The sequence below is a fragment of the Phyllostomus hastatus genome, unplaced genomic scaffold (assembly GCF_019186645.2).
Source record: "Phyllostomus hastatus isolate PE091 unplaced genomic scaffold, TTU_PhHast_1.1 phas_contig_402, whole genome shotgun sequence".
Lineage (NCBI taxonomy): Eukaryota > Metazoa > Chordata > Mammalia > Chiroptera > Phyllostomidae > Phyllostomus > Phyllostomus hastatus.
In genome coordinates, this window is record NW_025333873.1 from 8,142,018 (window position 1) to 8,159,981 (window position 17,964).

Sequence of the window (17,964 nt, forward strand, 5' to 3'; positions counted from 1 at the left end):
TCAGTTGACAGAATAAGATGCAACCCAAGGGAACAGACAGCCCCTTGACTGGATGGCTTGGGCACTGGCCAAGAATGTGGAAGAGACTGCCAAGGGAAGAGAATCCCGGCCCTCCAGCAAGAGTTAAAGTTAGTGCCGGGACCTTTCCCTCCCCCACACCGTGGTTTGCTCAGGCCACAGAAAGTGGCTTCAGACTGTATCTGATACTCAAACTGTAGCTCTGAAAGCAAGACACATTGGTCCCAGATGAGTGAGAAAGCTGTCAAAGGTTTCATTCTCAGTAGCTCAAAGCGAAAAGAAAGTGTGCCAGGTCTCCCTACGGTAACCTCGAGTGGCTAGAAGAAAAAGGGGCCCTTCCATTAGGCAAACAGACTTCAAAGGGTGGGGGGAAGGAGCACATCCCACGAAAGACAGAATAAATAATATATACTAAATACCAACATTTTGATGAATCAACAGGTAAGGGATGGATAAAAATAGAGTGTAAATGTTATAAACCCTGGCAACTGAGAAGCACTATAAGCAAAACATTAGGAAGCATGGGGAAGAAGCAAAAGGAAGTAAAAATCTGCTTGCTAATCTCTTACACTTTTTTTAGACCTCATTTATTTATTTTTAGAGAGACAGGAAGAAAGGGAGAAAGAGAGGGAGAGAAATATCGATGTGCAAGACATAAATTGGTCAGTTGCCTCTCACACACTCTCAGCTGGGGACCTGGCTCGCAACCCAGCCATGGGGCCCAACTGGGAATCGAACCAGTGGTGTTTTGGTTCATAGGCCAGTGCTCAGTCCACTGAGCCACACCAGCCAGGGCTCTCATACTTTTTAAACTTTTCCACAAGAAAAGAAAAACTCAATATTGACTAATATTGAAGCATATAGTTTGTTAAAGTTACTCTGTCTTATTAATGATATTTATAATTTTGTTTAACCTTTGAGAAACTTTTAATGTGTCAATCTCTTGCAATGAAGAAACATACATCTAAGCAGTTGCTTCAGGTATTTCTTTGTTAAATTCATGTAAGGCCAAATTCAGCACATTTTAAAAATAGCACAGACCGATTGAGCCTATTCATGTTCCAGTCACCCTGTCTATGTAGCTCTCTCTCCATCCTCTACCTGTATCTACGCAGGTGATTAATGGTTGACTAAATGTGGATATTAGTATTTCAGTGATATTAAAATTGGAATGATTTGAACTTCTGTATTTGTTGTTATAAAATAGTTATGAAACCAGTTTATAAGAAGTCTCACCCTGGCTGGTGTGGCTCAGTGGATTGAGCACTGGCCTGTGAACTGAAAGGTCACTGGTTCAATTCCCAGTCAGGGCACATGCCTGGGTTGCAGGCCAGGTTCCTGGTGGGGGACGTGATGAGACGCAACAGATTGATGTTTCTCTCACACAACAATGTTTCTCTCCCTCTCTGTCTCCCTCACTTCTCCTGTCTCTAAAAATAAATAAATAAAATCTTTAAAACATACACACACACACACACACACACAAAGTCTGCTTTTAAATAAAAGACAAATTCCATTTTAAAAGAAGTGCCATAAGTAGTCTCTGTGGAAAGGGGACCTTTGCACAGGGAATATTAAAATGGCATTATGCCCTAAGATGCAATCTGTCTAAACCAGTGGTTCTCAATGGCTCCATTTTCTAAACCACCAAGGAGCTTTCTAAAAATATCAATATCTAGGCTTCAGTTTACATGAGTTTACACGATAAAATCAGAATCTCTGGGGTGGGGCCTGGGAGTTGATAGACTGTAAATGCCCGCAGGTGATTCCGATATGCAACTCTGGCTGAGAACCACTTGTCTCGACAGGCCATGGAGACACATTCCTGAGATGCAATTCGTGATGCCAGCAGGTCAGGACATTCATTCCATCCTATTCCTCCTCCAGCCCCCCGGACCTGTTACTAAAGAAGAGGAGGAGGATGGCCACTGTGGGTAGGCTACCAGCGGCCGTGGCCCCAGCCTGGGTTCCTTGTGGTCATAAGAGGTCTCCAGCAGGAACAGGGGCAGCATGCTTTCTTGTTTACATCCAGAAGGAAAGAGACTGGCTTTTTAACCAAGATGCTCTGAGTTGCACCTCTGTCTCACTGGCTCAACATGGACGACACACCCATTACAGAGCCAGTTCTCATCAAGCTGAATGCAATTACTGTGATGAGTTTACCAATGCTTCTAAAACTTTTTCATGTCGAGGAATTGCCCAGGAATCTTGTTAAAATGCAGATTCTGAATCAGTAGGCCTGGAGTAGGGCCAAGATCTGTGTTAAACAAGCTCCCAGGTGGTTAGAATAGCTGTCACGTGTCATTCACAATGTCCACCTTAACTATCTAATATTTACGGTAGCTGAGGAGCACGTTCTTACCTTACAGGTAAACCTACAAGAGAAGCCAATTATAATCAGAAGGTACTTAATGAGCAAGGCCAGGTTGCAAAGCATTTGTGAAGGCTCAGAGGCAAGAAACTGCTCCCTTGCCTAGGAAATCAGGAGGCAGAGACAGCTGGAGTCAGAGAAGCAAAGGGCTGGGCTCTTATTTTGAAAAAGAAATTCTCACCTGAGGTCCTTTTTTGTTGTTGTTGCTTTTAGAGAGAAAGGAAAGGAGAGAGTAAGAAACATTAATTAGCCACCTTCTTGTACACACCCTGATTGGGGATTGACCTGCAACCTGTGTATATGCCCTGACTGGGAATCGAACTTGCAAGCACTGAAGTACTTCCCATATACTGTCTCATTTAGTGCCTCCAATATTCCCATGAACTGAGCAGTTTCATGGGTATGTGACCTGTGCAGTCACTCAAGGCCTCAAGCTTTAGAAGGGTTCCATAATTGGTTTAATGCTTTGTTGTCACCATCTAGGAAGCCTTAATAGTTTTTGGAAAAGAGGCCCCTCATTTTCATTTTACTCTGGACCCTACAAGTCATATAGCTTGTTCTATTTATGAAATATTAACTGTACTTGAGCAAAGGCTTTTTTACTACCACACTTCTTAGCAGTAGGTATTGTAAATATCCCCATGAGGGACATGGTATGCAATATTTCCCAAAACAAACTTGACTCGAGAAAGCCTTTTTTCACGGGAAATCTCTTAGAGGTTTTGTGCTCTGCAGAACACAGATCAAAGCCCAACCCTTTAGCCCTGGCCAGTATGGCTCAGTTGGTTGCAGCATCATCCATCCCATAGACCAAAAGTTCACAGGTTCGATTCCCAGTCAGGGCATATACACAGGTTGCAGGTCAATCCCCAATCAGGGTGTGTACAAGAAGGTGGCTAATTAATGTTTCTTACCCTCTCCTTTCCTTTCTCTCTAAAAGCAACAACAACAAAAAAGGACCTCAGGTGAGAATTTCTTTTTCAAAATAAGAGCCCAGCCCTTTGCTTCTCTGACTCCAGCTGTCTCTGCCTCCTGATTTCCTAGGCAAGGGAGCAGTTTCTTGCCTCTGAGCCTTCACAAATGCTTTGCAACCTGGCCTTGCTCATTAAGTACCTTCTGATTATAATTGGCTTCTCTTGTAGTTTTACCTGTAAGGTAAGAACGCGCTCCTCAGCTACCGTAAATATTAGATAGTTAAGGTGGACGTTTTAGTGCCTGCATACTGTAAGCACTAAATAAATAATAACTGTTATACACATGGCTTTTAGTTAGGACTCTTGGTTGTAACAGAAACTCAATTCATCTAGCTTAAGCAAAAAAGCAGAATATACTAATGCAGATCCAGGAGTATGTTACAGAATGCAAGGGTAGAGGCAGCCAGCAACATACAGGAAGAAAGGGGAAGAGAAACGTGGTCAGGATTCTCCTTTTCTCTCTCTGTTCCACTCTTCTCTATGTGCTCCCCATCCACCTGGTGAGTTACGTCGGCCTAGAGATCCCTGGTTCCAGAGACTTCCCAGAGGGAGATTGGGGTATCTTAGTATCAATTTCAAATTCTGAGAGAGGGTCTCTGATGGCTCCACAAATTTTCACCTGGACTAAACAACTGTATCTAAACTCTTCTGCCATTAACAGCCCAATGGAGGAAGAAGAAGAAAGCAGGCAAAATATGCATGTCCCAGTGTCTCCCATTGACCACAGGACATTTTAAAAAAGACTTTATGTATTCATTTTTAGAGAGGGAGAAGGGAGGGAGCAAGAGAGGGGGAGAAACATCCATTGGTTGCCTCTCACACACCCCTAGTGGGGACCTGGTCAATAAACCAGGCATGTGCCCTGATGGGGAATTGAACCAGCAACCTTCTGGTTTGCAGAACAAGGCCCAATCCATGAGCTGCACCAGTCAAGGCAATCATGGGACATTTCTTAGACTAACATCTATTAGCCCTGAACAGAGCACACACTTGGGAAATGTAGATGCGGGTAATAGGAAGCAATGAAATGACTGAAGGAAAGACATGAGTGCCAGGAATCAGATTTATTTATTTATTTATTTATTTTTTAGATGCTATTTATTTATTTTTAGAAAGAGGGGTAGGGAGAAAGACAGAAACATCAATGTGTGGTTGCCTCTCGCACGTCCCCTACTGGCGACCTGGCCTGCAACCCAGGCATATGCCCCAACTGGGGATCCAACCGGCAACCCTTGAGTTCCCAAGCCAGCGCTCAATCCACTGAGCCACACCAGCCAGCGCCAGATTTTCAGTTTAGATGGCAGTGGTCGGAATGACTGGAGAGAGTGAGACTGAACACAGGAAGGCTAGTTACGAGTCTGCTACAGAATTCCAGACCTGAGGAGCAGGGGGAAAGATTATCTCCAGAAACATTTAGGAAGTAAAAATATGCAAGGCTTGGCAAATTGCCTATATGGAGAAAGGATTATGAGGAAGAGACAAGGATGATTCTTCCTTAGGAGAACTGAATAGGTGGTGGCACTACCAACTGTTGAAACTTGCAAGAGTTGGGGGTGGGGTTGGTTTTTAACATTTGGTGCCAGGAAGGACATTAAGTGGAAATATCTAGAAGCCTTAAATTTAGGCAACAGGTAAAAGCTTTTTGAAAGATTTCAATGTCATAGTTTTTTTGATAATTATTGAAAACGAAGAGCTCATGCATTCACCATTTGATGATTAAACCGTATTATGGCCCATGCACTGGGAAACACATAAACGGTTCTTGTAGGCCCTCCCTCGTGGAGTTTACAGTCGCCTAGGAAGATTACCAAAGTAATTACGTTTTCCAAGTACAGAATGTGAGGAGAGCCAGCACTTGGGAAGACAAGGAAAACAAATCAGGTAAGGTGTCAGCGCCCTACCACATTACAGCTGTGGGTCAGGGAGGGGACACATGTCGGGTCTCCATTCTGGACTCACGCCTACCAAACACACGGAGTCAGTCTCCAGCTGCGGAGGGGAGTGTGCTTGGCAACAGCGGACTACAGGTGATGAAAATTAGCCATGGGTGACAATCACTGGCCCAGCAGGAGACCGGCCAGTTTCCTTTGTTTATCCCAAACATTGTAGGCCAGCAATTTGCTGAGCTGGCTCCACTTGCCCAGGAGGCAACGACTAGATTAAAAGATCCAGTTTTCCACCCGAAATGCGTCTCCACAATCTTGCCGCAGGCAAAGGGTAAGGGTGAAACTTAAAAGCTTGGAGCCGGCTCCTGTCCGGCTCTGGTGGGTGCCAGCACCCCGGAAGCAGCGTGCGAGCGGTAAGGACATCGCAGTTGGGGCAGAACGAGCTCCAGGGGAGGAAACGGAGGGTAAGCGAATTCTGAAGTCGAGGCCCCACGCGGGAAGACAGCCGAACGCAGCGTTCGGAAGCACCACGCCCACGCCGGCCAAGCCCGACGCTTACTCCAGCCAGGGGCCGCGGGGCAGCCGAGAACCAGCTGCGAGCCCGCAAGGTGAGGGCGGGGAGCGCACGCCGAAGGGACGGACAAAACGTGCAAGCGCCGAGAGCGTGCGCACGCGCAGAGTTCCCGCTGGCCGGCGCTGAGAGAGCGGGAGAATCGTCGGAAACCCCTGAGCGGAGCCGCACCTCGGTGAGTGCTTCCCTCCGCCCTTTTCTCCCGGAGTGCATTGCGTGCGCCCGGTGGGCGGGGGGAGGGGAGGGGAGGCGGTGGCGGCAGCCATGTTGTTGTGAGTCTGTGTCTCACCCTCGGTACTTCGGTGGTTCGGAGGAGGAGGAGGGGGAGGAGAAGGAGGTGGGGTGGGGGGGAGGGAGGTAGGTGGAGAAAGAAGATATTGCCGCCACCGAAGGCGGAGGAGAGGAGGACTTCTAAGAGCGACGCCGCCGTGTGCCCAACGGTCGGTATCCCCGGCTGAGGCAGCGCGGCCGCAGCAGCCCCGTAAGTCAGTTGCGCTTGTTCGCTCTCCCCGTGCTCTGGCGCCGCTGGGGCTGCTCCCCGGGCTTTGTGTGGCGGCCTGGGCCGAAACAGCCCGCCGGTGGGAGGGCGGACGGGGCCTGTGGGGTGCTCGGGGATGGCTGCGGCCTGGGGCCCGCTCGCACAATGCAGGGGGAGGGGTGCCGGAAGGGGGTGTGCGCCTGGCAGAGGGGTCTCGAGGCTTTCCCGCTTCCTTTCCTCCGCCGCGCCGAAGCCTTGCGGCGCCCCCCCCCCCCCCCCGGCTCTGTGGTTCCGGCGCGCTTCGGCTTAGAGACCGAGCTGTCCGTCCGCTTGGCCGTTGGGTTCGGAGAGGGGGGGTGGGGAGGGCGGGTGGATCCAGAGAAACGTGCGTGTTGGAAGTGGGCGAAGAGGAAGGAGTGGGTTTGGGAAAACAAGCGTGGGAACTCTCGAGGGCCTGAGTGTGTCCAGGAGAAGCTCGGGGTAGACAGGTGTCGGGCGTGAAAGAAACAGCGATTCGGGTTCGACTTGTTAGGTGCCCGTAGTAAGGAAGGTTGTGTTTTCTAGACGCAGGTTTAGGTACTCAAAAAACATGTGAATTCAGATCAAAGGAGAGATTAGAGGCCTCAAACATTATAGCAGTAGTTTTCCATCTGAATTGGGCCCAATTTAGTGAAGACAAATTGTTCAGGGTTCTATGCCCAAACGCGCTTGTGAAAGTTAGTGCTACTTATGAGAACACAGCGAGGAGAAATCCACTTTTCACAATTTTTCATTCTAACGCGTAAACACTTTTTGGTGGGGGGCAGTATTGCGGACATAATGGGTGCACTAAGACAATCGCGTCAGTTAAAGTTCGGACTTGGTACTTTGTGAGCTTTTTAACTGAAGACCGGTGACAGATATTTTCAGTAAAGGCTTTTAGGGAAAACTATTAGAAAAATGCTTTCAAACGCTTAAGAGAAATGTAATACCTGAAGGTATTGCAGATCAAAAGTTTTAATAAAGGGAGTTAACCTAAGGATTTGAAAAGCTTGTCTACTGCTTTAAAAGCATGTTTACTGCTGAAATTTGTGTTTAATAGATGACTGCACCATGTGACCCTGGAGTGTTCGAGGATTTAAGGAATTCTGGCTAGGAATCCTGTTAAAATAAAGACAAATATTTTTAATTGGCTAAGCTGCTGTTCTCAGTCATTTAATATCTTACTTAAAAAAATATTTGCTTTATCTGCACAGCCATCATAAATAGTTCTTGGGATTTCTTTTGCAAGAATGTCTTTAAAAGTCCAATTTTTGGTAAAATTAAGTTATTTAGAATTTTTAGGTGTCCTTGAGGGCAGTTTTTGTATCAGAAAGGGTTTACTTAGATTTTTAAAAATAAAGTTATATATCTCAATACTGATTTTTAAGGATTTGTTTTGTTTTTTTTTAAGTTCAGTTTTCTTGCACAGGTTTAGCTACTTCATCTTCGAGTTAGATTTGCTGTTAACAAACCTAAACATCTTCAAACGATATAAACTTTAATTTTAATACATAGTTTTTTAAACTTAATTTGAATCCAAAGTTCTCTTACATGTTCCAGTATTTAGTAAGATTTCAACTTTAAAAAAAAAGTCTAAGTTACTCCTATATTTAAGTTGGACTTAAAAGTTGCCACTTTAATAGGCCAGTTTTTCTTAGACATTACAGGTATATAAACCAAATACAGTACTGTAGTCTTAACACATCTACTAATAATCAGGATTTTGTTTCTCTTAAACCTTTCAGTACTTGTTTATAAATCTTTCTGATGGTGAGAGTTGGTGTTTCTGTGTAGGTACTTACCCTAGCTGGCAGGAGTGATTATAATTACGATCACAGATTTGGATTTGGGCCAGGTATGAACGCAAAACCAATCTACTCAGTGACCAAACTGTTTCCTTTTTATAGACACTGACAGAATCTTTGTAATTTTAAGTGGAGGTTGCTTTCTGTCTCCTCAGCTCAAGTTCTACATGCTTCTTTATTCAGTGACCTTCAAACTTGGTTTTCTAAGATAGGAAAGTATTCTGTATTTTTTTTTATTTTCTTAAGACTTATACAGTATGGATATTCTAAATAACTGAATGTTTGTATCTCATGGCTTTGGCTTACAATCACAGTTTGAGGCCATTTTACTGACAGATGAGATTGAAATTGTATAACTGGGTAAATTGGTTTGTGACATACTAGATTTCTTCCTGTTTTTAAGAAGGCATAAAAATAGTCTTACTTGCTCCTATTGTCTCACCTCCACACTCTTTCCTTTGATGAATTTGTAAGAGGAACTGATCAATTATGGCTTAGCCCCTTTCTTTTTCTCTTTGGGAGTCTGCCCCCTGCAGAAAGCATTTTGTTCTGTTTCAGGAGGCCTCCAGGGACGGTCGCTGCCCCTTCTGGTGGTTGTCCTGTGCCACCTGTGACTGGGTTCCGATAATTATGGGGTGCGGTGTTAGGAAACTCAAGACGGCCTGGGTCTAAATTACGCTTTCCAGTGCAGCTCTGTCGGTAATAAAGGGGCTAGTTGGATTGCCATCAGTAGTCTAACTCCTGTGTCTCCTGAATTCTGATGTGGTTGGGAAGGGCTTCCTCAAAACTTCTTAGATGCTAATATTTTAAGTAATTTTTATGCTTAGCAATATGGTTAGAAGACATTTTTTTGTTTAAAATTTACTACTTTTGTAGTGGAAAAAGTGAATTTAGAGAAATATTTTCAAGTTTTTCCAGTGAAACACAGGATAGCATTATTATATAGGTTGGTACACGATAAATGCTTTTTCTTAGAGTTTCAGCTAGCAGTATGTTTTGAGACATAAAGTTAATATTATATATTTTTTCCATAGTGACTTTTTCTTTTAATAACTCCAAATGAAAAATCGGAAGACTTGCTTAATTAAACATGTGTCACCTTCCAGAGAGTCCTTTTAATTGAGTGGAAAATTCTTTTTGGTGACTTTTTTTTAAACAGCGTCTCCTCTTTTTTTATTTTTTAAGAAAATTATTGATTGATTGACTTCTTTTTTTAAAGAGAGAGAGAGCAAGAGAGAAACATCGATTTGTTCCACTTACTGTTGCATTGAGTGGTTGATTCTTGTCTGTGCCGTCACTGGAGATAAAACCCACAAACTTGGCATATCGGGATGACACTCTGACCAACTGAGTACCTGCCAGGACACTTTTTGGCCCTGTCTGGGTTTTTGTATTTTTCTACAGTGCTTTAGTGAATTAAAAAGGATTGGATATTCAAGCAGGTTGGCAAATGAATAGTTCCTTTAGTATATTTCACTTCCATAAATGTAGCCATTGCAATCCCATCCATTTTCAGTTCACATATCACAGACTTTTCACTTAAATTCTGATTCTCTTACTGTTCTCTTGTGGAGAGAGAAAAGGTTTTAGAGTATTGGAAAACACCCAGATATGGACACCTGTGCATGTCGCAGGATTTCCTGTAACTGCCAAGTAGAAAAAAGGGGACGAAGTGTCAAAGGACAAGGGAGAAGAGGCAGTTGGAGTGTTAGATACTTTGCAAGAGGGACAAGGGGGAAAAAGACAATTATCACCACCTATGTAGGGTAAAATGTATGTCAGTGTATCTTTGAACTATAAAATCCTCCCAAAATCTCCTTCCTGGGAGGGATTTGGTGAAATTGACTATAAACTCACCACAAAATGGCTAAATCAACACCACCTAGGCCAGTAAAACCTACAATTGACTACCAAGGTACATAAAAAAGAAGGGGGAGGGGATTGTGTGTGCACGCGCAAATGCACACCAGAAAATACACCAATAAGTATGTGGAGAAGCTAGTTTGACAGTAGATCTTTGTGATTTATATTGTGGTGAACATCTTAAGACAGAAGTAGGGAGTTCTAGCTCTCAAAGTGGAGAGCTCTGAGTTTTAAGTACTATTTCTGAAAGACTTTTTAGTGATCAGTGGGATGTGAATGTAACTGACTAAAGAGGTAGTGCTGTTTTTGTTTATTCAGATGTTAAAGAAGGTAAATGAGTGGTAGGGGCAAGCTGACCCTAAGTAGTATAGGTCTTTGCTAGGCTGTCAAATGAGGCAAATTGTGGATAGAGAAAAATATGGAAAGTATCGTGTGATCTTGTTAAATACCGACAAAGAATTATATACAGATGAAGAGCTACTTGTGTCTCCATTTTGGTGACCAGGTCATTTAACATCAACGTTGTGTATATATCAGCACTTTTTTAACAAAAAGATTTATTTTCTGAGGGGGGAAGGGAGGGAGAAAGTGAGGGAAAGAAACATCAGTGTGTGGTTGCCTCTTGTGCACCCCCTGCTGGGGACCTGCCCTGCAACCCAGGCATGTGCTCTAGACTGGGAGTTGAACCAGCAACCCTTTGGTTTGTAGGTCAGCACTCAATCCACTGAGCCACACCAGCCAGGGCTGTATCAGCACTTTTAGTGTTAATGGTAAAACCTAAATCCTTAAAACCAATTCAACATAAACACCTGGCTCGTATGGCTCAGTGGATTGAGTGCCAGCCTGTGAACCAAAGGGTCACTGGTTCAGTTTCCAGTCAGGGCACATGCCTGGGTTGTGGGCCAGGTCCCCAGTGGGGGGAGTGCAAGAGGCAAGCACACATTGATGTTTCTCTCCCTCTCTTTCTCCCTTCCCCTCTCTCTAAAAATAAATAAAAATCTTAAAAAAAAAACAACCAACATAAACAGAATTAAGATTTGAAGTTTAGAGAGGATGACAACTCTAAGTTTTGCCTATAGATTGCTTCCTTGAATCACCTTACAGTTGGAGTGTAATTAATTGCTTCTTATTCAAAGGAAAGTCTTAGGTGCCTTCATTTACTCTCTAAAATATGTGGCTCCTACACCAGCAAGTAGTAGTACTCGAGGATCTTGCCAAAGATACAGTTGTTTGCTAATATTTAACGTAAGTCTGGTTTGTTACTGTGAATAAGTCCATTTGTTACTGTGAATATCCTAAATTGTATCCTTTCATACAGCTGGACTACCAGAAATTTGTGGGTATGTTTTGAGCTTTGCGTTTGTATGCTACCCTGTCATTGGGTGTTGGTGCTAAATGACCCCCCCTTTTTTTTAGAGAGAGAGTTTATAGTGGAGAGGAAGACGATTAAACTTGTGATTATAGTTCAGAACACCAAAGTGCTGTTGATTTACATAGGTAGACACTGCAGGGGTCAGGAAAAGCTTTTCACAAAAGGTCCAGTTGAGTCTAAAAAGACTTAAGAGAAGTTAGCATAGATGAGTTGGGTGAAATGCCATTCAGCCAGAAGGATTAGTATGTGCAGTGAAAGTGATAAGAAGATGATGGAGCTTAAAGTGGAGATGAGGAGAATTGAAAAGATGATTGGAGAAAGAGGTAGGGGTCCATGAGATTTAAGGGCTTTATCTAATTTGGACAATTCTGAAAAACTTTGGAAATCCAAAATCATAACTTGAGAAGATGTAGACTATATTGCCCTGGCATCCTTACAGAATTACTTAGTCCTTGTTCTCTCTGGATTGTGTTAGGACTTAGGTACATGACTTTCCTTAAGGGACTATTTAAAAAATGGGATTATGAAATTTTCCATCTGGTAAGAGAATGTTGCTGAAAATATTTTCTGTTACAACTCTGTGTTCTCTGTAATAACCCCTTAAAAAATTTCTTCTAAAGCTTAGTACTAGAAATAAAGTGGCCTCCAAAGAATTGGCGTGATTCCTTTCTATGGATAATGTGAATCGTATGTAATTTACTGTATACCTTTTAGTTTTGTGTCTTCAGTTGAACTTAGAGTTTACTTATTACTTTTGTTATTCAATATTTGCTTCATTATTTTTAAAGATTAGTTTTTGTTTTGTTGTGTATATTTTCTATGAGAACTTAGTGTACCTTCAACATTTTTATTTAAATGAATATCACTTAAATTATACTCAATATTTCTCGCTCACCTTTTTTGGGATGTGCATCTTTAATACTCCTTGAAACTAACATAGACTTAATTTCTCTTTCCAGATAACTGTAGTTCGGATGTTTGGGGGGTTTTGTTTTCTAAACAAGTTAGAATTTTTTAACTTGAATATCTTTAGGAAATTGGTTTGGTCATCTCACTTGAAGTTGTTGGGAAATAAATGATCACCAGCTTGAGAAATATTCTTAAATACTTGAGGAACTTTTAAAAAAATCACAGTTCATAGTTATCACCTAAAAAATCCTCTTCCTTCAAAGTTTTTGTACAGGTCACATATTTTTATTAGACTATTCATAATAGTGATAATAAACTAAACATTTTAAAACTTAATTGCCATAAGTTATGCCTTTTCTTAGGCAAAAGTTGAAATGTATGTTATAACTCACACATTCATTTTTCTTTATTTTCTTGGAAATTATTCAAAATACTGCTTCAAAATATCTTTGTGTTAACAAATTTACAGAAGAAAGTTATGATAGTACTGGGTTGAAGGTAAGCAGTTATAATTGTAGGACTTGTCAGAGCCTTTACTATGAAAATGACATAGAGAATGAATTCCAGAAGGACGAAATGCCGAGCTCACAAAAAAACAAGTGGGTGCTAAGGATCAGCATACCGTAAATGTATTGGACAAGGAACCTCTTATTTCTTAGAACACTGTGAGGTGGTAATTAAGGAACACACTTTGGAAAATTATGAAGGGAAAAAATCCTTTTAAAACTGTTCTAACATCTGCTGCTGGTTTTTATTTTTTTTCCCCAGGTTGTTTCAGACCATGCATTCAAATGACTTTCTTTAGTTCTCTTACAACCTAATTAACACTTCTTACGTTATTTCTCCTTGGTGGTATATTGATGCCAGTTGATAATGTGTAACAATTAAAAGTTACCAGATAGAGCCTTGACTGTTGTAGTTCCGTTGGTTGGGCGTTGTCCTACAAACTGAAAGGTTGCAGGTTGAATTCCCTAGTCTGGGCTGCCAGGGTATGTAGGAGGGTTTGATGTCTCTCCTCTTTCTCCCTTCCTTTCCCTCTCTCTAAAAATGAATGAAAAGGACCCATGGACGAAGACGGGGTGGGGGGTGGTTAGTAGGGCAGGGGAGAGTAATGGAGCGGGGAATGGGGATAACTAATTAAACAATAATAAAAAAGATAAATCTTTTTTAAAATTACCATGTAGCTATTTGACACAAGTCTTTAAATTGTTGGGCATTCAACCTAGTGCTTTTATGAACTGAAAATTGCAGAAGATTACTTGTACTGTATTCTGTGATAAAACCTCTAAATGGTAATGCATTTAAACTGTGTTTATATAGGACCCTTTTTAAGAAAACTTTATTTTGCTAACTTCAACAAGCTTCACAACATAGAGAAATGCAAAGAGAAAACCAACAGTACTTCCTCTCCCACCAAAGTTAGGTGTTTAATTTTTTTATACTTTTTAAAAACAAAAATGGGATCATAATGATACACCTTAGGCAACTTGGTATTTACTGTCATGAACATTTTATTATATTAGTAATATAACTTTATTAACTTGCAGTATTTAGTGTGTAACTTTTTCACTAAATCATGTTTCTATTGTTGAACTTAGGTTCAGTTTTTGTTTTTTAACCACTATAAGCAGTCCTGCAGAAAAAAAATTACACAGGGTCATTCCATCATGTTGGTGCTGTTGTTTACTTAAGGTAAGTTCCCAGGAAAGAGATTACTGGTCAAAGGATTTTATATTGATTTTTAAACAGAAAAAATGTGTTTGCTCATTATGATGGGTAATTAATACTTTGGAAAGCACAAATGTTTCAATTTTATACATTATCTTACTTAGTCTTCACAATTACCATATGAGGAAATAACAGTGGTTATTCTTAGGTGCAAATGGAGAGACGGGACCAGAGAGTTCAAGTGGTCTGAGTTCATTCAGCTAGAGGCAAACATGAAACTGCAGTCTACGTTTTTGATTCTGGTTTCTGTTGCTCCGAGATGAGTGATGGAAAACTTTTTAGTTAGAAAACCAGTAGGGTGTTTGGGGTTATGTTCCTGAGCTGTAGATGCTATGGTGATACGTAAGGTTCTCAACTCAGTCTGTACAGGGAAGCATCACCTGGAAAGCTTAAAAAATGCTAATAAAAATTTTCCTGTTTCCCTGCCCAGACCAATTCAGATAAGTTTTGGATAGGTGGGATCTGACTATTTCTAGTTTTTAAAATGCTCTACCTAGATTCTGATGCACTGTGAGCGTTTCAGAGCCAGTGACCTTAAAATTGGTGTGCTCATATCCCTAAAGGGCCCGTTTTGTTTTCTGAGAATCAATTAATACGTCCTTATTATCTGTAATAAGAAGGCATACCTTCGATCCATCCCAAATCTTAATGCATGTTGTACTCCAGCTGGTTAAACCTTCAAGGCACCAAACTTAGAGTTAACTTCCTTTAGTAATTAACCTTTTTTATTCACATTCCTGTTAGGAATGATACAGCATGGAGCTGGAGTATTGTGGTTTCCCCTGGGATTTTCTGAATTAAGATCAGTGAGTAAAGTGGTAGGACTAATGAATGGCAAAATTTTTTTAACCCAGTTCAGTTCACTTCTCCTAACCTCTTGTTGACAATACTTAACAAAGAACAATTCTGCAAAATACACTCAAAGCTAGAAATATGTGAATCATGTTTTATCACAGCATACTGTCAAATACAATGAGGAGTTTTAAATGCATGATTTCATTGACTCCCATTTTATTTTATTTTTATTTTTACATTTTGACAAGTATATCAAAGAGCAGAACTAACCTAGATGAAATGGTTAGAAAACTAAGTGCTAATGACATGAGTGCATTCCTTTAAATCAGGTGGTGAGAGCATGTTTAGATCTACAAACTGGATTTTACTTTTTAAAACCCAAAGTGTCATGAAGGTGCGGCTAGAGATTTTTACTATCGTAGTTGTTGGGTATACATGTAAATTCCTTTCTAGCGCCTTAAAAACCCTCAGAAGTTTACAAATAAGACTAATAAGATTCCCTATTAAGTGATGGCCTAGGTTATGTCATGATACATAGCCTCTGTGTATAGGTGTATTTATGAAATGTTTGCATTCTATCAGATAGAAGGCCATTGATTTCCAAACGAACTTGACTGTAATAAGGACTATATAAATGTATTTAATGATTTTTTAAAAGATTTTATTTATTTATTTTTAGAGAGAGAAGGGAGGGAGGGAGGGGGAGGGAGGGAGAGAGGGAGAGAGGGAGAGGGAGAGAAAGAGACATCAATGTGTGGTTGCTGGGGTTATGGCCTGCAACCCAGGAACGTACCCTGGCTGGGAATCGAACCTGCGACACTTTGGTTCACAGCCTGCGCTCATATTTAATGATTTTTAACACGTTTTATTATTCCTATCCACTGTTCTCCACCCCCCCCCACCCTTGGCAACCATTGGCTTGTTCTCTGTATCTTTGGGTCTATTTTTACTTTGTTTTATTCAATTATTTTGGTATTTTAGATTCCACATATAAGTGAGATTATACAGTATTTGTCTTTCTTTGACTTATTTCACTTAGCATAATATGTTCTTGGTCTAGTGTTGAAAATGGCAAATTTCCATTTTTTTCAATTACAGTTCCATACATTACTGTATTAGCTTTAGCTATACAACAGATTTCAGAGGAGATGAGTGTGTTTAGGGTGGTATGGCCGTAGGCTGTACAGCAGATTTCATTCTTTTTATTGTTGAACAGTATTCCATTTTGTGTTTGTGTGTGCATACATACAACTTCTTTGTCCGTTCATTTAACACATGTATTTTAAATATTTTCAAAAATACAAGTAATGAAATATTTGGGAAATATTCAAGGTAGTAAAAAAACTGCAAAATGTAAAATTAAAAGCATATGTGTTCTTTTCTCATATGTGACTATTATTAACAGTTAAGTGTCATTTTTTATTGTTTTCCAGGTATGCATAGATATGTATAAGCATATTTATATCCAGTTTTGTATCCATATTTATATCCAGTTTTTACAAAATTGAGGTGATAGAAACAGACTGTTTTTCACCTTGCTGTTTTACTTAGTATCCTGAAACTTTTTCCCATATATGCATAAATACATTCTTGTGCTTTTTAAAGGGTGTATAGTCAGTAACTATTAATTTCCCTCCCTATTACAGTATCCTTAATATTCTTCTTTTTGGTCTCCTTCCTCGTAACTGTTAACATTTCATTGAACAGTGGCATAACCAGAAGTTTGCAAAATTGCATTACATGTTTTTCTTCCATCCTAATTCTGATTTAGAGAAGTTTTCAAGTCTAATGGTCATGTCACAGATGATAGTAATGTATTGAGAAATACCAACTAAATGCCATGGGAATTAAAAAGATTGCTTGGGGGTTGTTTTCAGTGAAGAAAGTGGCATTTGAGCTAAACTTTGAAATTGTCGGATTGGCACATGAACAGGTAAATGGCAAGAGCTCTCCAGGGACTGCAATAGGGTGAGTGTAAAAGGCCGGCTAGGGAGTGAGCTTTTAGAGTTTATTAACAGATCAGCAGGGTAATGGTTTGTGCTTGGTGGTAGTATCGAATTCTCTGCCATTTCAGGAGCTTTGGCAGTTAGGGGAGGACAACTGGCTACAGCTGCCTTGTTTGTGAAGCAGGAACACAGTACCTACTTTGCTGGATTGTAGTGAGAATTAGCTAACATGCCTAGTATCATCTCTAGCATAAAATTGGTCCAAAGATGTTTGTGCTCACTTGAAAAATTCATATATTATTTGTCAAAAATAATGATTGAGGAAGTAATAAGTGACATTAAATTTATACAAAAGCTCAGACTCTGAGTCAGTTAACCTTGTGGAAATTAATCCCTTTACAAGCTACAATTTATACTTGTTTTGTTCTCTTACTGATGAGGACTTACTAAAAACCACAATCCTCGTGCTATTACAACAAACTTCCTTAATATCGTCTAATTCCCGTTTTGTATTTAGAGTTCTCTGATTTTCTCAAAAAATGGTTTTTTAATAGTTGATTTGTCAGAACCAGGATTCAATTACGTTTACAGTTTTTTTTTAATTTTAAGATTTTTATCTACTTATTTTTAGAGAGGGGGGGAAGAGAGGGAGAGAAACATCAGTTGGCCGCCACTCGCACACCCCCAGTTGGGGACCTGGCCCACAACCCAGGCATGTTCCCTAACCAGGAATTGAACCAGTGACCTTTCGGTTCACAGGCCCAGCCCACTGAGCCACACCAGCCAGGGATACACAATATATTTGGTATTTAAGCCTCTATATTAGTTCTCCTCCTCTCCCTTTAAATTTCAAGTCATAGATATGTTGGTGAAACCAGGTGATCACCCCCTTTTTTCTGTATTCTAGTTTGAGTACTTTTACTAATTACTGGTAATTAGTAAAATTGAGTTACTAATTTCTTTTCTGTGTTATGGATTGATTTTGTTCAATCTCTGTCCTATTTCTGATAAACCAGTACTATTTTGATCTAGCAGCTTTATTAGATAGATTGAAGTTTAATGGTTTTGTTGTTGTTTTGAGGCAGTAGTTCTTCATAGGTGGTGGTGCTGTTTCATATTACATTACATTATTAGGCATACAGTCTGCTTCCTCCACTTCTACGATAATGGCATAGTAAATAACAAAACGTCAATTTAGAAATACCATTTTGGGGAGGCTCATTTCAT

The 17,964-nt window shown here is 40.7% G+C and overlaps 1 protein-coding gene across 7 annotated transcripts in view; it reads left to right on the forward strand.

Annotated features, from left to right (window-relative positions):
* The first annotated feature begins 6,168 nt into the window (after positions 1-6,168).
* Positions 6,169-17,964, forward strand: part of PUM2 (pumilio RNA binding family member 2) — an 88,554-nt gene continuing 76,758 nt past the window's right edge. For 5 of the 7 annotated variants that reach the window (XM_045844378.1, XM_045844379.1, XM_045844382.1 and 2 more), the window contains exon 1: positions 6,169-6,301. The gene's annotated coding sequence lies outside the window, so the exon portion shown is untranslated. The remainder of the gene's footprint in view (positions 6,302-17,964) is intronic. The other 2 variants (XM_045844380.1, XM_045844381.1) reach the window with 1 other exon arrangement.